Source organism: Pseudorca crassidens, chromosome 18 (assembly GCF_039906515.1).
Source record: "Pseudorca crassidens isolate mPseCra1 chromosome 18, mPseCra1.hap1, whole genome shotgun sequence".
NCBI classification, from domain to species: Eukaryota; Metazoa; Chordata; class Mammalia; order Artiodactyla; family Delphinidae; genus Pseudorca; species Pseudorca crassidens.
In genome coordinates, this window is record NC_090313.1 from 66,305,153 (window position 1) to 66,327,086 (window position 21,934).

At 39.9% G+C, this 21,934-nt stretch overlaps 1 long non-coding RNA gene across 1 annotated transcript; it reads right to left on the reverse strand.

The window, feature by feature from the left end:
• Positions 1-13,658: 13,658 nt before the first annotated feature.
• Positions 13,659-20,826, reverse strand: LOC137211103 (uncharacterized). The gene is made up of 3 exons (XR_010936903.1): positions 19,973-20,826; positions 17,527-17,647; positions 13,659-13,790 (listed from the first exon to the last, which is right to left on the reverse strand). It is a non-coding gene; the product is annotated as an uncharacterized lncRNA (long non-coding RNA).
• Between the last annotated feature and the right edge of the window lie 1,108 nt (positions 20,827-21,934).

Consider the following 21,934-nt stretch of genomic DNA (forward strand, 5'->3'; position numbering starts at 1 on the left):
GGCTGGAAGAATCTGCTGGAGTTACCCTCATAGGACCTTGGAAATTCTCAGAACTTGCAGACATGAGGGGAGACAGAAGAGGTAGTGAAGCCCTTGGCTGGAGAATAAAGAATTAATTCAAAGGCTGCTTGTGCATTGGCTGGGCATCCAGATGTGTTGAAGTTTATTTTCTATATAAAAAGATCATTGAAGTTCCAAAAGAGAATACCTTCTAAACCAGAAGATTAAGAAAGCTCTTGAAAAAAATGGATAAGCCCTCAAATATTTTTGCAAACTGACCACCAGATGGCTGAATGGAGGAGGTCAAATACAAAGTGAAAGACATGTAGGGTCCTCATATAATTCGAAGGAGAATTTTTATACCACTGTCTAAACAAATGCTTGTTTTATCACTGTTCATTTTGTGAATTAGTGTATAGAAGCAATTTTTACTAAATTTTGGCTAACTCTCAGAAATATATACATATTTTCCATTTTTGTGGATCGTTTTTCAAGATAAAGTCCTAATTCCAACATTTTTCCACAATTTACCCTGAAATGTTGGTCGACTTTTAAGTTCTCTTCATATGCTCTCTTCCTGATACCCAGGATTGTGGAGAAAAATGACCTCCTGACTGTCTATTAACCTAAATCTTCCCACAGTATGGTCATTTCTGTACATGTTTATGGTTCCTGACAGACAAACTATTCTGTTTGCTGGAACTGTGTCTTTCTCAGTCTTGCATTTCTAGAGTCTAGTACAATGCTTAGCACTTTAAATGTGTATTTTAAAAAATAAAGAGAGGTGAGAAGGAGGGAGGAATGCATCTTATTTAGCTGTAAGAATGAATACCATGATCGCCCTGCTACTGAACAATGATCTTACCTGTTAGGTGGTCTGCCGTGGTGGCCACAGGGCCATAACTGCGGCCAGAACTGAGTTTTTATTGTGAAGGGGCCTCAGACTTCCTGCTGTAAAGACCGCATCCCTAGCAGACCTTGTGCTCAGAAGCACGACCCCTCCCAGTTAAAATCTGTGCCTTGCTATCTCTTTCTCCCCCAGGGTCCTCACCTGGAACAGTCCCTGGATAAATCTGTCCCCCGCACCTTTTCCTTTTATCAGAATGACTCTCGTGTGTGTGTGTGTGTGTGTGTGTGTGTGTGTGTGTGTGTGTGTGTAGCAGTGAGACAGAGATGGGGGAAATGATGGAGCTTGTACGGGAAGGGTAAGAACCGGAGACCAGGACTGCATGGAAAGTCTTGTTTGTAATCTCCACAATCAGAATTCTTTTACCTTTTAAGTGAGGGCTATAACTTATAGTTTGTTTCTAGAGTGTTATCAGTACAGAGTTCAGACCTCACATTTTGACAATTACAATCAGAGAGTAAGCTTGTTTTCTAGCAATTATGAGGCAATTATTACATTATTCTACTGATAGCCCATTCTGGATCTAAGCTCAGATAACATCACGTTGAAACAGAACTTCACTCGTAACCGTTTGGAAAACACTTATTGATTCTCTACGATCTTGACTCCAAGACCTATTTTAAATATCTTCAAATTCCTGATAACACACACTTGCATTTGCTTAAGGCTAATTTTAGCATGTTCTTTGTAAAGAGGCTGCTAAACTTATTTCCCAGACACCTCAAATCATTTTAGGATCTTATTTTTCCATATATTAAAAAAGTTCACATGTTTATGTTTGCATGATCCCCAAGTGGTCTTTGAGAAGAGAGTAGGCAGGTCAGTTCTCAAAATTTCTCATTGCCAGAGCTCCAGGGGAAGGCTGCGTCGCATGAGATCTCTGTCAGGGCAATCCCAGCGTACAGGACTTACGCTGAAAGATTGCTAACTCAGCAGGTGCGGGGAGAGGCATAGACCCTGGCAGGAGCTAATAAAAAACCTGGAGGAGAACAAAGGGAGAATTCTCCACACTCCTCCGAAAACTGCACGCACAGGAAGTGAAGCTTTGTCTGGGAGGCACGTGGGCTTCATCACAGCCCACTAGGCAGAACAAGATCAATGCTATTGTCCGAAATGGGTTCAATGCGCACTATTGTGGCCACTGAAATGACTTGAGTGACGGAGAAAGATAAACTCCACCTGGTTCTTACATCCTGAAACGCCCATGTCATCGAGTGGGCCACCTTCCGCCTTTCCCATTCCCGTGGCTAAGTCCGAGTCAACCTAAAATCTCCCAGGGTTATGCTCTTCTCTTTTATGGCTCATCCACCTTCTACACTTCTTGTTTTTTCCAATATTCTGCAGTTGTATCTACACATAAACGTGTGAGGGGCTGGGAGTGCAAGAAAAAAACAGGCCGATTTCCAAAAGACTTACTGATTTAATTCCGTTCCCTCCTAACCCGCTTCCTGCCCCTAGCAGGTTTGTGTTTATAAATCAGGCCAGCTTGGGTGTTGGTGCTTCCCCATCTCCACAGGCACATAGGTTTTGCACGGTACATAGGTTTCCTAGGTTAAAAAGAAAATAAATCAGGTAAATAAAGGCACACTAAGGAGAGAGTAATAAATCAGATTTTTTTCTCTTCCTATAATACATGATAAAAGAAAAACCTGGTGATTGCAGCAGAACAATTCATCCTTATATAAGACAGTCCTCCCCTCTACAGGAAATTTAGTCACCCTGCCTGCCTCATTTCTGCCTTTCCAATCCCCTTCCTCCAGCACCATGATACCCAAAAAGTGCTCTCACGCACCTAAAAATACTCTCAGTTAAGATCCATGACCTGAGAAGATCATACTTATAATAGAAAGAACAATGGCAGTGATGCAGTGAATGCCTGCTAGATACTAAGCACTATATTATTGCCTCATACTTAACCCAGGATGCACCAATCTCTAGTGGAGGAATTTCAGGCACTTGGCTGGGTGAGTATTTGGAAGCAGATGAAACTTCCTGGTACCACTCAGATCACAGGAAGATAAACTGTTCATGCTTAGGTCAACCTTGGCTGAGACCCACTGTGGAAATCTCCATGAACTTAAACACAAAGCAGTTCTGCTCCATTCCGCCAGTTTCTTCAGCAGGGATGCCTGATCCATGGACTATATGGTATTTCTTAGGGTCTACTTGAGGACGTAGCTCTACAGAACAGACTATAACTATCTTATCTGCCATTGCCAACGTTTACTTATCACAACACTGGTCTCGTGTGGTTATGCATTTATGTAGAGGAAATGTTTAAGCAACTGTATTATAAATGGGGGAAAGTGAAGGGATATAAAGGGAGATAAGGTCCTACACTTCACTCGAACAGTTAAATGACAATACCAGTCATCATTTAACCACTGATAAGATAGACAAACACACACACACGCACACACATACACACACACAACATACTCAAAGGACACTCAAAGGCACTATAGATAAATCAAAATAAAATTCTAAAATGAAATAAAAAGCCTCTTGGATATTTCATGCTCTCGTGGAGAAAAGATGGAGGGAGAGGGGATTTTTATTGATTGAATTTAACCCTCAAAATGATGGTATTTGCTTATAATTAACTACATTAAGTTTTCTCTATATACAGAATGTGGGCTTGAAATAAATATATATATTTATTTGATACTTTTGAGTTAGTATCCTGAAAACCCATACCAGTTACATGTTTAATAGTGAAACGGCAGGATAATTGAGGTTTATTTTCTCCTGTGAATTTACACATTCCTATAAGTGGCACCAGGTAGATAGTATTTAGAATCATCTTATAGAAGCAAAAATTATGTCTTCGAGAAGTTCAGTGATTCAGAAAATCGTAGGTCTAAGATTAAAACCCAACTAATCTTATTTAAAGTACAGCAATCATGAATAAGCATTAGGTGCATGAAAGAACGGATGATGTTAATTTCACTTTCCACTTAAATTTCAATAGCTTTCATTTCGATTATCTTTCTGTCACGGAGTCAGTGTAACTCAATTGTTTCACTTTTCCTCACCATTACCAGAAATATTCCTTCTTTCTCTTCTATTGCTTAGAGCTCAGTTGCTTTATTTTGTCTCTAAGATCCTAAACATTTGTCCTAAAATGTTTTTAGACATTTGTTCAGATGTATTGAAAGAAAGAAAATACTTTATTACATGATATTGAATAATCTTTTTATCTAGAGCAGAATTCATCAACTAGATAATTTTCAAAATGACACAAACACACAAGCCAGGATGTTGTGAATCAAGAGGCTCATCAGAGCCACGTGGACCCCACATGTCCATCACTGTCCAGCACTGAGACTGATACAGTTCTTCTTCCTATGTAGTGTATTGAAAATAATACACATAGAGTATTAATGGAAGCAACCTAAGTGTCCATCGACGGATGGATAAAGAAGATGTGGCACATATATACAATGGAATATTACTCAGCCATAAAAAGAAACAAAATTGAGTTATTTGTAGTGAGGTGGATGGACCTGTAGTCTGTCATACAGAGTGAAGTAAGTCAGAAAGAGGAAAACAAATACCGTATTTGACCCACAGGAAAAGCATTTACATATGAAAGAAGCTTCTAAATATTGACCCGTAAGAGCCAAAGCACACCAACCCTTATGAATTTTTATTTTTCTTAATCCTTAGAATTTCCTACCTGTTTCTTTCATTTCAAAAGCAACATCTATGAAAAGTAGAGGTATTTTTTCCCTTCTTCTCTCAAGCTGATTGCCAGCTAGGAGGAGATGGGGTTCATGTTTCCTAAACTTTAAAACTCTGAGGATGATTATTTCAGAGACAGTTTTAGGTCCAACAGACAGTTTTATCTACCTTGGAGAAACTATATAAATTTATGTAAAACGCAACAACTGAAAGACTAGTCTTGTCATAAAATATGAGAAATGAACACAGAGAGACAAAGGAAAACCATCTCTGGAAGCTCACAAGTCAGACTTTTTTAATTGAATAAGATTCAGAAGTGGCTGCTTTCAGAAGATATTAAACCTGACCCCTGATTTCGTCAGGCCCGTGTTCGAAGGGATCTTTCCCACTAGAAAAGCTACATACCAAGTAAACATGACAGAAATTGTCATTCCCCTTGTCACTCAGGAAAGCCATCTGCTCCTGAGTTAAAGCCATCTTCTGTTAAATTCACCAGCATGCTAATTAAAGAATGACGGGAGGGATGGTGAAGCTGCCAGATGCCATGAAGATATATCACTGTCTTTTTACATGGTTAGGCAAACGTTTAATTAAACCTGCAGCTGCTGTGTCTGCTCTACCCACCAACACAGCTAAATCTCATTTACCTGAGAAAATCATTTCATATTAGTGTCTTTCAAGAGGTGAAACAACTTAAAACAGACTTCGCTGAAATATTTAATGCCTTTGTACATGATTTAATTAAATGCATCAGTAATTACATCAGGCAACTTGAACCTGACTTTCCTTGGGCTTCCTGTTGTGTCTCGTGAGAGCTAATCAGATGTCTCCTCAATGGTACCCTTCTTTGGAGGAATATAATTACAGAGGGTCTAAGGAGAGCTATGGATGCCCAGCCTGTCTCTATTACATTTGATTTGGGTGTATGAGTTTTCATGCATTAAAAAGACCTCTTTGGGAAGAAAATCAGAGAAATCCAAGAGGAGATGGCAACGAAATGCAGTGCCAGGGTTTTCTTGCTCTGGAACTCTTGCTAATGACTAACAGAGTCATCAGTCAGCACTGTGGGCCTGTCCTGACCACTCTCTTCAAGGAAATTTACAGCCATTTTCTTTCACCAACAAAATAAAATTTTGTTTGAATTTTGGACTTAGGCACATTCTTCTTTTTAATTGAGCACAATATTTTGATCATCAGTGGATTTTAGCTGGAAATCATGCTACGTATCACAAAATTCAAAACAAATCTTAACTCTTAACGGATGCTAACTTCGGGTCAAGATAAAGACCACTGTCTGCATTGAGGATCCTGAAGACTGGCTATAGTCTCTTTTGTTGATGGGTTTTTAGATTAATGTCGTAAGGCTCGCGTGCAGTGCAAAGTGGGAAGGAGAGGGTTTGCAGAGGTCGGCTGAGAGTCGAGCTTCAGCAGCAGTCAGCTTTGCCTCCTTGCTTGGTTGGTCCTACGGTGCTGGAACAGCAAAGTTGGTGAGATGATTTGCCTGAAAGAAGAAGTGGCAGGATATGAGAGCCAAAGAGAACCATCGTCTGCCTGCATTTGTGCTGCAAATTTAAGCCCACGAGTTTTGGATTCTATTGGCTCTCTCTTGCCAGTGTGCTTGGCCTCCTAGCAAATACTTGCCAAAGCACAACCAAACCATCAATTTCTTTCAGACTTTCCAACAGAGAGGCTGTTTCCCTCCCAGAAGAGCTGGGGCGAAATGCCCCAGTTACTATTTTTATGGGTCACATTCATGATGTACTACTGCTGGAGTGGCACATTGAACTTGGTGGTTTTCTTTCTTGCTGAGGAGCCTGAAGGGAAAACTTGTGACATTGTCAGTTTGATGCAGTAAATATTTTATCACTCTGGTAATGAGACAGCTGGTGCCTCACCAACTAACCCCAGACTAATACTTCCCATCCCCCAAATAAAAAATAGCTTCTAAAGGCAAGAGCTGAGAAGATCCAGGAAAGCAGTAGAGGAAGCACATAGGGGAGGCGTGAAGCAGCGAGAGCTTAAAGGTAGAACACTGTTTTGTGAGCCTGCACCCTGGCGTGAGTTTTGCTCTGTTCCATTGTAATAGTGTCAGATGGCATAACTCTGAAATCAGTGGAATTAACCTTTTCTATTTTGAGTTCGTTGTTGTTTGCTTTTTTGTGTTTTTGGTTTATTGGCCGCAGGAGTTCCCTGATCAGGGATCAAACCTGCACTCCCACCCTGCAACAGAAGCATAGTCTTAACCACTGGACCACCAGGGAAGTCCCTGCTTTTGTTTTTAGGAAGAACACTCACCATCCTATAACCACGCCACAGCTATATTTTGACAGCATGGGCCACGACCATTAACATACTGTTCTCTTCCTTATTCTTTATTTAGGAATAAACTAGTGCCGAAACTAAGAAGGCAAGACACACAGAATTGGTGTGCACTTCCCTTTAAGCAACTCAATGGGGAAGTGTTAGACAATCATTCCCTCCCTGGTCTAAGTCAGTCTTCAGTCTTCTCCTTTCTGAATATTAAATTGAGTCTCCAAATTAAAAGAATCAGACAATCAATTAGGGGGTTACCACTTGACTTGGGCCTTTCTGGTTTCACATTTACAGTTTACTGCAACCTCTCCATTGGCAACAGTCCAAGAAAACTGGCGCTGTGAATGCAGCTGCCCGGTGTCTCTGCCATGGACGTATGCTGGACTTCATGATATTAACCCAAAGCTCTAAATACACCTGTTGCTCTTCCATGGGGATCAACTGATGCAGGTGAGTTCTCTCTGGAGAGAAATTGAAAAGTGGAGGAAGGAAATATTCCTTCTAAAAACACACAAAGTAAACAGATTCTTGAAAATCTAATTCAATATAAAAATTAAGTAACTGTGGTGACATAAGTGAAGAGCTATTCATTATCCTGTGAGTCAAGCAAAGAGGAAAAAAATTAGTGACCAGTGGTAATAGTCAATTACAGGAGAGTAACTGAAAGTATATCGTAACAATATTCTGTTCTTAGTTTATAAACATGGCATGTATAAACACCTGCTTAGGAGGAAATGGGCTTTGGATTGATTTCTTAGCGGTGGGGTTATTCAGTTTCACTTTTCCTTAGGTTGTGGCTAAGAATGTAATTTGTGACTTTGTACTATGACAGGCTTATTGATCTTGGCCTTATTCGTGCCATATGCTAACCAGTTGAAACGTACAGTCAAGACAAGGCAGTAATTTGTAGAGAAAGTGTTACGTGTATTTTCAGGGAGGTTCTCGGTCACTGTCGTCAACAATAGACAGAAGTAGCTAATTTAGATGGAATGTGTATTCATCTGCTCAGGCTGCCGTAACAAAATACCATACACTGGTTGACTCCGACAATAGAAATTTATTTTCTCATGTTTCTAGAGGCTGGGAAGTCCAAGATCAGGGTCCCAGGATGATCAAGTTCTGATGAGATCACTCTTCCTGGTATTCAGACAGCTGATTCTAGCTGTATTCTCGCATAGAAAAGAGAGAGGGAGAATCTGGTGTCTCTTTGTATAAGGACAGTAATCCCATCATGACCGCCCCCCACCCCATGACCTCATCTAAACCTGATTAACTCCCAAAGGCCTCATCTCCTAATAGCATCAAAGCCCTTAGCAATTATTCTTGAACACTACTAGGAGCATACAGAGAATGCGAAGATGATTAAGACACACGTTTCCTGACCTTGAATAGCTCATAACCTGGTGAGGAAGTTAGACATGAAAATCAAAACTTGCAATGGGATGTGATAATTATTATGATAAACGTCTGCAAGAGACAATATGGCAGGGCTCTATTACAGTGTGGTAGGTTAGTTCATCATTAGCGTCTCTGAATTTATCAAGAACAAACTACATGCCAGGCAATGTCCTCAGCAGTCAGAATATAAAGATAAATAAAAACGTAGAGGGCTTCCCTGGTGGCGCAGTGGTTGAGAGTCCGCCTGCCGATGCAGGGGACACGGGTTTGTGCCCCGGTCTGGGAAGATCTCACATGCCGCGGAGTGGCTGCGCCCGTGAGCCATGGCCGCTGAGCCTGCGTGTCCGGAGCCTGTGCTCCACAACGGGAGAGGCCACAACAGTGAGAGGCCCTCGTACCACAAATAAATAAATAAATAAATAACAACGTAGAGTGTTAGCTCAGCCTGAGAGTCCAGGGAAGATTTCTTAGAGAGACAGTGGTATATGTGCATCTTAGATGATGAGAAAGAATTTCCAGATTGTTGAGTGAGGGCTGGGCATCCCTAGCATGAGAAGAGAGTGTGCGTTCACGGTGGTGTGGTTACTGGGGCACAGCTCACGGGACAGTGTGAGTGGAGCACGAGATACAGGTATGAGAGCAGCTTGTGCTGAATCAAGGTGGTAAGGGTGGGTGAGAGGTGATAACAAGTGGCCAGTTTCTGGATATATTCTGAAGATAGAGTTTTCCAGTTGGATGTGTATGAGATGAGTCAAGGACAACCAACCCAAGGATTTTTGTTCTGAGCAACTAGTAGAATAGACTTATTATCTCCACAAGCTTTTTTGAGTGGACTTGGGACTAAAAAAGAATAAAGATTGAGGAGCCCTTTAGGGAGTAGAAGTGACAGAACCTGTGGACTAATTAGATGTGGGAGTGAGGAAGAAGGAAGAGAGTAGAGTCTAGGATGATGGTCAGACTGTGAATTGGACAGTGGGGTCTTTCACCAGGACAGGGAGTACAGGGGCCAAGGAGCCTTGGCTGGGGAGATACCAAGCTCCATTTGGCACATGTGACATTTAAAGGGCCTGTGAGACATCCAGGTGAAGATGCCACTAAGGTCTCCAGAGCTAAGGAGGAAAACTGAGTCTTACTCATCAGTGGTGGAAACTGAATCCATGGGGTGAATGAGAGAGCAGGTAGAGATGGGAGAGAATGCAAAGAGAAGCGATATACGGACAGAACTGTGTAGAACAATATTTAAGGAGAAGAAGAACCTAAAGAACATCAATTCTGACTTAGTTCAAACTTTCATGTTGAAGAAAAATGCATATTATCTGTACAAAAGAGTCATTAGAGATTTAGAGATCAACGTATTTTTATAATAATAATAAGACAAAGAACTAGGTTTAAAGATCAAAAGCAAGGTCAATTAAGTTGATTATTCTAAGTTTCATATTTGAGAAATCTAGGCTATCTTAATTTGAGAAAATATTTTAAGACTTTTAATCAAAATATATTACAGAAAAGTGTACATATTATAAAAATAAAATTTGGTAATTTTTTATAAACTGAATATACTTAACCAGAACCTAGAAAAAGAAATTGTACATTTACCGACACCTCAGAAACCCCTCCTTGTGGTCCCATCCACTAACTAACCCTCGAGGTAACAATTACTCTGACTTCTAACAGCTCAGATTACTTTAGCCAGTTTATGTATTTTATATATCATAATCATACATTATCTACTCTCTTGTATCTGTCTTCTATGCTCAACTTTATGTCTAAGAGATTCATGTAGATATGTATATATCATTCATTTATCTCTGTATGGTATTCCATTAAGTGAATATTCCATGATATAGTATCAATTTTTTAAAGTCAATGGGCATTTGGGTAGCTTCCAGTTTGGGGCTACATAATGCTACTGTTAATATTCTAGACGGTGCCTTTTGGTGACTAAATATAGGAGTGGACTTATTGGATCATAAGATATGCCTGTATTTAGTTTTACTTTTCCCAAATGGTAATACCAGTTTACACTCAAGCAGCAATGTATGAGTTCCAGTTGGATTGAAAGTTTTCAAGCAGAGGAGAAAATGTTGCAAAGGAATTTCTTCATTGAGAAGAAACTCACTCAAACACACTCAAATCCCCAGACTAGTTAATGTAATACTTTTTTCTCATTTTAATTTTCTGTGGGCTAAATGATTAGGGATAAAAATAGAAATTATTCTACTACTACGTATATAATTTTTATTAATTCATTAGTAAACTACAACCCCCTTGTCTTATAACTAAACACTGACTTTCTCAAAGTCCATTTCAAATGCCACTGCTTCCATAAGGTTTATCTTCTCAATTAGCAACGATGTCATTCATTTAAACTCTTTTTCACTTTATGCTGTTTATACTCCAGCTCATATTTTGATTACATTGTGTATCTTATCACCTCTGATTTATTACAGGCTTGAAGGCAGGGATTGTACTTTTTAAAAATATATATTATTGTCTGTTCCACATAGGCTTTTGCTCATAAAGGGAGATTTTCATATATTTGTTCAGTGAATAAATAATTTTCACATTTATTATGATGAATCCCACTCCTTTATTTCTAGCATCACCATGTGTCAGTGTCTCTTTGCCTTAGAGAACAAATGACTAGAGACTCGATTTCAGAAAATTTTAGTTTGAAGCTCATCTCCAACTAGCCCCAGGGAGCAGGGTGTGGGAAAGAATGTAGAGGGAAGGCAGAAAGTCAAGCAATTTTTACTGTTCACAGGAATGCAGTGCAATATGCTCTCTTGGAGCTCTGGGGATTTAAGTATCAGAGGGATTGCTGGCAGCTTGGGTTTGCATACGCAGCACTGTTTTGGAATGCTCATATGGTGTGTGATTGTGCTGTGCCTGGAACTGACAGTGCCATCTGTTCCTTGCTTTATTGAGCAATGAGACTTAGCTTCACTCTCCAAATGAGCACACTTGCATGTACACACACACACACACACACACAGCCAACCTCCACCCCAGCCTAAACAGAAAACACTGGATGGACTTTCCATTTCAGGTTTTCATCTCAGCAGGAAATTCAGATGAGTTAGGTATCTGAATACAGCCAGACTGAGGTCCTCCTCTTTCATGGAGAACTGTGAGGTCCAAGTGGCTAGGAAACCAGTAATCACCACATGAAAATCCACTCAGCATGGAAGATGAGTTATAATGACAGATGGTACCAGTCAAAAAAAAAAAAGCTACATAGAAAGAAGCAGGCTGGAAGGGTATCAGTGGTATCAGTATAGAAGTCAGACATGGACGATGTAGTAAAATAGCAATGAGAGATGATCGAAACAATTTTTAAGAATTGTTAAGGAGAACTATTTTGTTAAGTATACTGTATATTTATCTGCTATTTAGAAACAATAGTCATTTGCTCATATCATCATCTTCACCAAACAGGAGAACAACGGAGCTCAGTGTTCCATAGATGCAGCTGTGTTGTAGGAGATCACGTGCCCAGAACAGAAACAGAGAAGTTGAGCGACATGATTAGTGAGCTATAGGTGCAGAGAACATATGTCCAGTATTTTCTGTGATTTTCTACATTTTAGGTGATCTTCTTTTTTCAAAAAAAGACTGAAAGATTGACTAAATGTATAAGATAATTTAATGTTTACACAATTGTAAGTCTTTTCACATAAAAAATTTCACAAATCAAGAAAAGTCCTTTTTTCAGAAGAGGAATCTTGATTTTGGACTCAGAAAATACAGCCATCGTAATGATGGACTTGAGAATATCGGTGTCAATGCATGTGTGTGGGTGGAGCAATGATCAATTTCAGCAGCATGTTGACATCATCTGAAAAAAAAGTCTTTCATTACAAAACACAGAGAAATGTTGGATAAAATGCAAGTATTCTTTCAAGTGTATTAACTGAGCTTGTTAGGCAGTAAGAAGCAATTCCTCTGGGGCCAAAATGAAAAGGAAACTGCAAACCTGCAAGGTAAGCTTGTAAGCTGACCTGGTGAAAGACTCCTGTTTGAAGGAAGGAGGAAGTTTCAGTAGCCTATGGGCTTCTATTTTATGCCCACAGAGGACTAGACCTTGGGTAACCTGGCGCAAAAGTTTCAAGTCCTAACAGGATATTTGCATAGTCTCAAAGTGTCTCCCCTGCAATATGTAGTAATTTACAAAGGGAAAATAATGAATTTACAGAGGAGCTTTCTAGCAGACATTACCTTAGCCAAGTGATCATGGTTAACATGGTGATACCTCTATACTGATGTCAGGTACCCCCTGATAGGGTGCATTGAGGAAGGCACATCGCTTCTGTCGTGTCCTTCCCAACGATGCAGGACTTCAGCATAATCATGAGAAAACATGGACCAAACCCAAAGTGAGGGATATTCCACAAAACAACTGAGCATAGAAAGTACCAAGGTCTTGAGAGACAAGGGAAGAAAGAGGCACCATCACAGGTCGAAGGAGATGGAGGAGATGCAACCACTAAATGTAATGTGAGGGGCTTCCCTGGTGGTGCAGTGGTTGAGAATCTGCCTGCCAATGCAGGGGTTAAGGGTTCAAGCCCTGGTCCGGGAAGATCCCACATGCCGCGGAGCAACTAAGTCCGTGTGCCACAACTACTGAAGCCTGCGCGCCTAGAGCCTGTGCTCCGCAACAAAAGAAGCCACTGCAGTAAGAAGCCTGCGCACCACAATGAAGAGTAGCCCCCACTCACTGTAACTAGAGAAAGCCCGCGCGCAGCAACGAAGACCCAATGCAGCCAAAAATAAATAAATAAATATATATTTTTAAAAATGTAATGTGAGATCCTGCATCGGATCCTAGAACAGAAAAAAGACATTAATTGAAAACCTGGTGAAATCTGTGTTTATCTTATTTATTTTATTAATTTCAGTTAATAGGACTGTAACAAGCTTAATTTCTCTCTTTTGATAAATGTACTGTGTTCATGGAAGATGTTCACATAGGACAAAATTGTATTTGGTTATGGAAGATGTTCACGTAAAGGTGAAGGGTGTGTAAGAACTCCTTACTGTTTTTGCAATTCTTTAAAGCTAAAATTATCTCCAAAAAATTTACTGTTAAAAAAGAAAAAAACAGATACCCGTGACCCAATGTCCTCCTTGTGGTTATAAAGGGGATCAAGAGAAAAAAACGAAACAAGGAAGATGAAATGGGAAAAGAAGTCCATTAAATCATGACTAGAAGAATTTATTAAATTCGACTCATATGGTGGACTGGCTGGGCCTCTTTTTCTCCTTCTTCAACTATGCCAGATTGTGTAAGAAGGTGTGCAGACACAGCGCCCATTCACTCCTTCCCAGTTGCTGGAGTCACCAGCAAGTGACAAACCCCTACTAATGGAAATGCAAACCTCCAAAGGAAGCCATCAGACAAGCAGGCACCATCCGGTTCCAGGTGGCTTGAAATCTCCTGGAAGCAGCTCCTATCTCTTTCAACAAAGCTCTGCCCTGGGCACGGTGACTGTAATGGAACCATAAAAGTAACGAGGCATTACACGAGCCTCAGGCTAAAAAGCCTGGAAAAGTGAATGTGGGGGGAATATTCAAGTTAATCAAATCCAACTAATGATACATTCAATCAGTGGAAATCTATTACTCCAGGTTGTATGTTCTTTAATACTCCTGAGGGTTTTTTCTCTTACATTCCAGAAAGAATATAAGAAAATATAAAGCAAAATTTGATAAAAATCCAAAGAAAATGAGAGAATCCATATTTCTCCCACTAATTAATAGCTCAAGGAGATGAAAAATTTTTGAAGAAAATTCAAATAATACAATTAGCAAGCTTTATCTAATGACAACAGTTAGAGAATTCTCATTCTTTAGAAGCATAAATGGAGCTTAACGAAATTGACCATATACGAAGTTAAAAATCATGTCTAAATATACCAGATAGTCTGTATCAAACATATTACTTTCACTACCCATTGTACAATTAAATTAGAAATCAGAAACACAAAGATAAATAAAGTTCCTCATAACTGTAAGCTTAAAAACCGACTTCAAAGAAGAATCATTATGGAAATAAGGTATTTGGAAATGAATTATAGATACTACCTATGAAAATTTGGATGGAAGTTCATGGCATTATGCAATAAAAGAAGAATTTTAAAAGAATGAGCTAAGCATGCACTTAAGAAGTTAGAAAAAGAACAGAATAAACCCAAAGAGAATAGAAAAGAATAAGGGCCAAAATAGGAAAACCAAGGTATTATAGAAAGAATGAATTGGTTCTTTAGAGAGAAAAATATAGCTCTAGCCATATTGGTTTTTTTAAGAAGGAAATTGCAAATAAGCAAGATTAGGAATGAAAAGAGAACATGAATATAGTGTAACAGATGTTACAGAAAGAATAATGGAACACATGTTGGAGGTTGCAAGGATATTAGGAAACCCCTATTGAGCCTCTCTGGGCTTTGGCTTTTCTTCACTGGCTGCTTCTTTTTTGTTTTACTTTATTTGATATTTTGCTCTTCAAAGCTGAATATTCCATTTTTTCGGTATACGCTTACCTTCTAGTCTATAGAGGCTCGTGCTTGTGGGATCTGTATACCTCTTTAGCCAACAGGGCTGCAGAAAAAGAAAGACAAGTATTCAACCACAGAAGCTCAGAGGAAAGAAAACTCACCCAAGCACAGTGCTCATGAATAACTAGACCGGCGGTATTCCTTCCCCCTTTTCCACTCCTAAGCCTCTTCATACTCTTATGGTCAGTTACAAGTTACTTTTTTCCAAGTCTATCTCTGTACTCATTTCTAGGGTACAAATAACAGACAACTTAATTTCGGCAGTTTGGGAGAAACTGGGGAAAATAGATTTTTCTTTCATTCTGGAGTTCTGATGAGAGCACAGGAGCTGTAGCTATAAAACTATAAAACGACATAGTGAGAATTCCCTGGTGGCACAGGGGTTAAGAATCTGCCTGCCAACGCAGGGGACACGGGTTCAAGCCCTGGTCTGGGAAGATCCCACATGCCGTGGAGCAACTAAGCCCGTGTGCCACAACTACTGAGCCCGTGTGCTGCAACTACTGAAGCCCGCGCACCTAGAGCCCGTGCTCTGCAACAAGAGAAGCCACCACACTGAGAAGCCTGCACACTGCAACAAAGACCCAACGCAACCAAAAATTTAAAAAAAAAGCCAACCGAAATAGTTTCTGCAGAAATTCCTATCCAAATGAAGGGGCCTACCACATTTTACAGGGGGTTTTACAGAGATAAGGGACAGTTAGTAGACATCACAGTTGCAATCTCAGTCTAGGTCTGTTGGGTTCAAATACTGTCTCTTTTTCTGTTACTTCCTTTGAGATTAAAATATTGATTTCCTGTGATGCATCGTTTCTATTTTTACGCGCTATTTCTGTTTTCCATGCTTTGTATGACTGCCATTACAACTTCCAGAATGATACCCACAGAGGTGTCTCTGAATAATTTTACACTAAGGAAGGGGGTTTATTTTTCTTATGAAACCCTAAATGCACAGTGCCTTCATCAGGCTCTGCAGACACAGAGAGGAAACTGCACAGTGAGAGCACATTTTCTCCATAGTAATCTGTCTCTTCAACTTCAAAAATGAGAGAAAGATGGAGAATTGGACCAGGTATTAACCCTTTCAGCCTGAAATAGTACAGAGACAGACTTTACCCCCTTCGGAAGTACCTCAATTAATACTCTCTAGGATAACAGGAAAAAGTGTGTTTGGGAACGATGACTGCCAATTTCTGTAATGCAGCAAAAAGTATAAAGGTGCACTTTAAGTTCACTGAATTAACAGTAACTTCAATTCTACCCTGTTTTTGAGGTCAAGTCAATGCAGTTTAGTGTGGTTTGAATGAGAAATTTATACTAAGCATCACCATATTTTTATTTATGCTATTTTCATCAAACCACCGCATAAAATGCCACAAAATCCCTGTGCCCATAAATGTATTTGTCTTCAAAGTCTTAAGGTAGTGCAAGTGGGATGAAGTCGTTGTAGAGAATACAGTGGGAAAGTACAGGTGGGGAGACAGGAAGAAAAAAAGATTTCCCTTTCCTCTATGGTACGCTCTCTTACTTTCCCAAATCAGTGGAAGGAGCTTAAAGCATAAGGAAAACTAGGGCAAGCCCCACTCCCCATTCTGTAGACTCCCATCTCTTCCTGTATCAACTATCCTTTCATTGAAAATTTTAAACTGTATCTTCCTCTCAGCAAATATTTAGTTCTCTCCAGTCCTAAACAGACACAGACAGGCATTCAACACGGTATCCTTTCTAGCTAGCTACCACTTTATTTCTCTTCTCTTCTTAAGCAAGCTTCTTAAAAAATTAAGCACTCTTTCCTTATCTATCCTTCCTCTCCTCCAGTGGATTTCTCAACCCACAGCAAATTGGCTCCAGTTTTTCCTAATTGATTAACTGAAATCGTCGTTACCGAAGTTGCCAAGAACTTTCTCTTGGCTCAACCAAATGGTCATTTCATTTGACCTGTCTTAAACACGTTTAAGTCCTGAGTACATCCTCTTCTTGAAATTATTCTTCTGGCTGCTGTAACTTCGGTCATGTTATTCCTTCCTGGATTTCCTCCAATCTGTCTGTCTGATCTTTTTCAGTGTCCTTTGCTAAGTCTTCTCTTACTTTCCTCTTGAAACTTGTTGCTCTTAGACTTTTGTTCTCAGTCTTCTGTTACTCTTTCCACTCTTGAGTGATTTCACCTACTGGATTTGCTTCCACTTCTACCTAAGCAAAGATATCCCCCCAATCCCTTTTCTCAGCCCAGACCTCTCTCTGGAACTCCAGCCTGGGATATCCAACTGCCTGTAGGGCGTCTGGTGTTAAATATACCACAAGCATCTCAAGTTGGAACAATGTCCCAAATTAAGTTCATTGCCTTCTTCTCCAAACCTGTTAAGGATCTTCCATTTCCTTTTCCATAAAACTCAAGCTGGAAGTCTGGAGCCATTCTTAACCCCTTACTGTCTCTCTCGTTCCTCATCCAGGTCCACGGAATCCAAGTGCCACAGATTCTAAAGTTATAAGATTTCTTATTTCTACTTTCCCTTATACCTGACTGCCTTAGTTCAGATCTCTTTATATCTGGCCTAAACTACTTCAATGATCTGGAGAATCCCTGCCATTGGTCATTTGTGCCCTTTATCTTCCTTCCCAAATATCCTCCCTACAGGGACAACGTGACCTTCCCCAAATAGTAAATATTACCTTGATATTATACCTCTGTTTCACTCTTGTCAATGTTTCCCCACTTTGGTAGCCCCCAAACATGTGTTTGCTATTGGGATTGCTATTGGGCTGTGTTCAGTAAGTTGATTTGAGGGATGGCCTGGAAGCGAAAGAGAAATATGTATTTTTTAAAAGCTACTACTAGAGGATTCTAAGGCACAGCCCAGTTTGAAATTCTTAGAGGAAGGAGCCAAACCAAAATCTGTGGGTGAAAGGAGATTAATCACTCTGTAGGAGCCACTCATACTAATGGGAACGTGACCCCAGTGGTACCCTGTATCTCCCAGGGCCGTGAAGAACGTTTGATTAAGAGGATCCAGTCAAGCACTCAGCAGATACAGAGTTCCCTATAACCTGGCCCCTGACGATTCCTGTGCAATCCTCCACCCTCTCCAAAAATCCTGCATTCCAGCCATACTAAGTAAGCTATTTATACCTCCCTAAGTTTGTTATGCTATGTTGTACCTATATATTTTTGCAGATTCTTTTCCCTGGTTCTGGAATGTCGTTCTCTCCTTTTTCTACCTGGAAAACTCCTCCTCATTCTTTAGACTACTTTCAAGCTTCTTCTTTGCTAAATATCCCTAGACTCAGGAAATCAGAGTCAAACATTTCCGATTTATGCCCATAACCTGCCTTGGATATGTTCCTACAAACACATTTAACTGCATTTAACTCTTTCCTTGCATGTCTCTATTACCCATTAGCCTGTGATATCCTTAAAGAGAGAGAGAGAATATCTTCAACACTTTTGAGTCCCTGGTATATGGGAAACAACATATGTGTTGAATGAACCAATTCCTCCAAAGAAGATCTTCCCAAAAGATTAAATGTTAGAAAATGGAGCTAAATGGCAAGGATTGGTCTTTGATCTAAATTTGTTCCAATAAGGCAAAACTTGATTAGATCAGCCACCAGTTTTTCTAGTTCCTAATCTTTCCTCTTCAATCTGATGCTCTATTTCAAGCGTCCTTTGCCAAAGGGTACAGATATTTATCTGGGTGAGACTCTTGTGAGCCTAATGTTTACAGTGTTCATTTTTCCAAGGATAACACAAACAAACAAACAAAAACAACTACATAAGCGATATCCATCAAGGGTCAACTCCTGTCTACAGAAGAACTTATTATCAGCCAGGCATAGTTCCTGGTTTTGCCATACAAAGGTGAAAGAAATACAATGGAATTGTGCCCCATCTCTTTTTTGGCCTCTCCCGTTGCGGAGCACAGCCTCCGGACGTGCAGGCTCAGCGGCCATGGCTCACGGGCCCAGCCGCTCCGCGGCATGTGGGATCTTCCCCGACCGGGGCACGAACCCGTGTCCCCTGCATCGGCAGGCAGACTCTCAACCGCTGCGCCATCAGGGAAGCCCAACAATGTAATAATAATAGAAATAGGACTTCCCTGGTGGCACAGCGGTTAAGAATCCGCCTGCCGATGCAGGGGACATGGGTTCGTGCCCCGGTCCGGGAAGATCCCACATGCCACAGAGCAACTAAGTCCATGTGCCACAACTACTGAGCGTGTGCTCTAGAGCCCACGAGGCACAACTACTGAGCCCGCATGCCAGAACTGCTGAAGCCCGTGCGCCTAGAGCCCGTACTCCGCAACAAGAGAAGCCACCGCAATGAGAAGACCGCGCGCCGCAACGAAGGGTAGCCCCCGCTCGCCACAGCTAGAGAAAGCCCGTGTGCAGCAACGAAGACCCAACGCAGCCAAACATAAATAAATAATTTTTTAAAAAATAGAAATAAAGTGCACAATAAACATAATGTGCTTGAATCATCCTCAAACCGTCCCCCAGCATCCGTGGAAAAAAAATTGTCTTCCACGAAACTGGTCCCTCGTGCCAAAAACGTTGGGAACCGCTGCCCTACAGAAAGGAGAGGGGCTTTTTCTAAGTCTGTGCCTGACAGAAGTGCTTTCTATTTTCAGCCTTATCTGCCTGCCATTACTGTACTAATTTGGTAAATTCATGTTGTGTAATATGTCAACTGATCATAGAAAGTAATTTTTCTTAGTCCAAATCGTTCTTCCTCATCACCTTTCCTCTTTCATACATGCTCAACTCTTCTTCACTCTAACCAAGGTTTACCACTTCTACCCCTTCCCACCCACTAACTTTTCTGTTCAAGCTGTGCAGCCATATCTGCATTGCTTTTCCTAACACTATACATTTCTCACCAGCCATATGTGCTCTCTAGTCCCTAATCCTTAGTCAGGCTTATTCACTGCTTTCTCCGGGCTACAAATCATGGCTAAGGAAGGTAAAGGAAATGAGAACACTTGACACATTCAATATTCTTGCTTCCTGATTTCAGTTGGCAAGGAATTCATTCATTTTGTGTTTCCTAGCATCTGCTATACAACAGCTGTCCAAACTGTCTTGACTTTTTTTTTACGCTCAACCACTTTCTCTCACTCACCAGGTGTATGTGCAGGTCGAGATTATCAAGAAAGTGTTCTCCACATGAAAGTCTTTTTTTGTTGTTGTTTTCATTCTCCATTTTCCAATCTTCTGTTCTGTCTGTTCTCCAATATTCTGTTTCATTTTAAAATAAAATCTATTGAGGTTAATTTGCATACAACAAAACACACCCCACTATATGTGTACAGTTCGATGAGCTTTGACAGATGTATATACCCAGGAAACTACCACCCAAAAGAAGATATAGAGTTTTTCCATAATGTGAAAAAATGTTGCCCTATTAGTATTCACAGTTAGTCACCCCCACCCCTTACGGCTCGAAACAGTGATGTGCTTCCTGTCACTATAGATTTCTTTTGCCTTTTCTGGGATTTCATGTAAATGAAGCCATACAGTCTGTATTCTTTTATTTCTGGCTTCTTGAGCTCAGCATCGTATGTTTGAGATTCACCCACATCCATGGATGTGTCAGTAATATTTCTAAGTAAGCTTTTGTTTGATCACACCCACACCCCTTCATTTACACATTGTGTATGGTTGCTTTCACGCTCCGGCGGCAGAGCTGAGTAGTAGGGACAGATCGCATGGCCCAAAAAGCCTAAGATATTTACTATCTGGCCCTTCACAGAAAAAGGCTGCCAACTTCTGACCTAAGAGGTCAAATTTTATGGTATAAAGTTTTCGTATTTCTTTATTCTTTTGATGTCTGTAGTAACTGTAGTTATAAAACTACTTTCATTCCCGATATTGGTAATTTTGCTTTTTTCTTGATTGGTACAGCTAAGAGGTTTATAAATTTCATTGATCTTTTCTAATACCTAGCTTTTTTTTCATTAATTTGTCTGTTTTCTACTTGACTCCCATTTGTTTCTTATTTTCTTCATAATCTTTGGGTTAATTTGCTCCTCTGTGCCTTTTTAAGGTGAAATCATAGACCATTGATTTTAGATTTTCTTCTTTCCTACATATTTACAGCTATAAATATCTTTCTAAGCACTGCTTTAAATGCATTTCCCATATTTTGACTTGTATTTTCATTTACTTCACAATATTTTCCTAATCCTGCTGTGATCTTTTTCTGTGACACATGTTATTTACAAATGTAATATTTAATTTCTAAATATTTGGGGATTTTTCAGATATTATAGGGTTTTTGATTTCTAATTTAATTCTAATGTGGTCAGAAAAAAGATATTCTGTACAAGTCCAAACATTCAAAATTTACTGACTGATCTATGGCATAACATGTGGTTTAACTTAGTGACTGTTCCTTGTGCACTTAGAAAGAATGTGTAACCAACAGCTGTACATAGTGTTCTATTGGGTTGGCCAAAAAGTCCATTTGGGTTTTTCCATAACATCTTGTCCATGTGGTCAAAGTTGAGAGCATTATTCAGATAACCTACAACTTTACTGATTTTGTGTGTGTGTGTGCTATTAATTGCTGAGAGATAAGTGTTAAAATTTCCAACTCTGATTGTGGATTTATTTTTCTTTTATTGTCAATTTTTCCTTTGATGTATTTCTAAACTGCTATTAATCTTATATTCATTTTGATTTTTAGCTCTTTCTGATATATTGATCCTTTCATCATTATAAGCTTTCTCTCTTTATCCCTTGTAATATTTCTTGCTCTGAAGTATACTTTGATTGACAGTAACATAGCTACTTCAGCTTTCTTTTTTTTTTTTTTTTAACATCTTTATTGGAGTATAATTGCTTTACAATGGTATGTTAGTTTCAGCTTCACAACAAAATGAATCAGTTATATATATACACATATTCCCATATCTCTTCCCGCTTGCGTCTCCCTCCCTCCCACCCTCCCTATCCCACCCCTCCAGGCGGTCACAAAGCACCGAGCTGATCTCCCTGTGCTATGCGGCAGCTTTCTTATAATTACTGTTTGTAATGGAATACCTTTTTTCATCCTTTCACTTTAAACTATCCTGTCTTTATA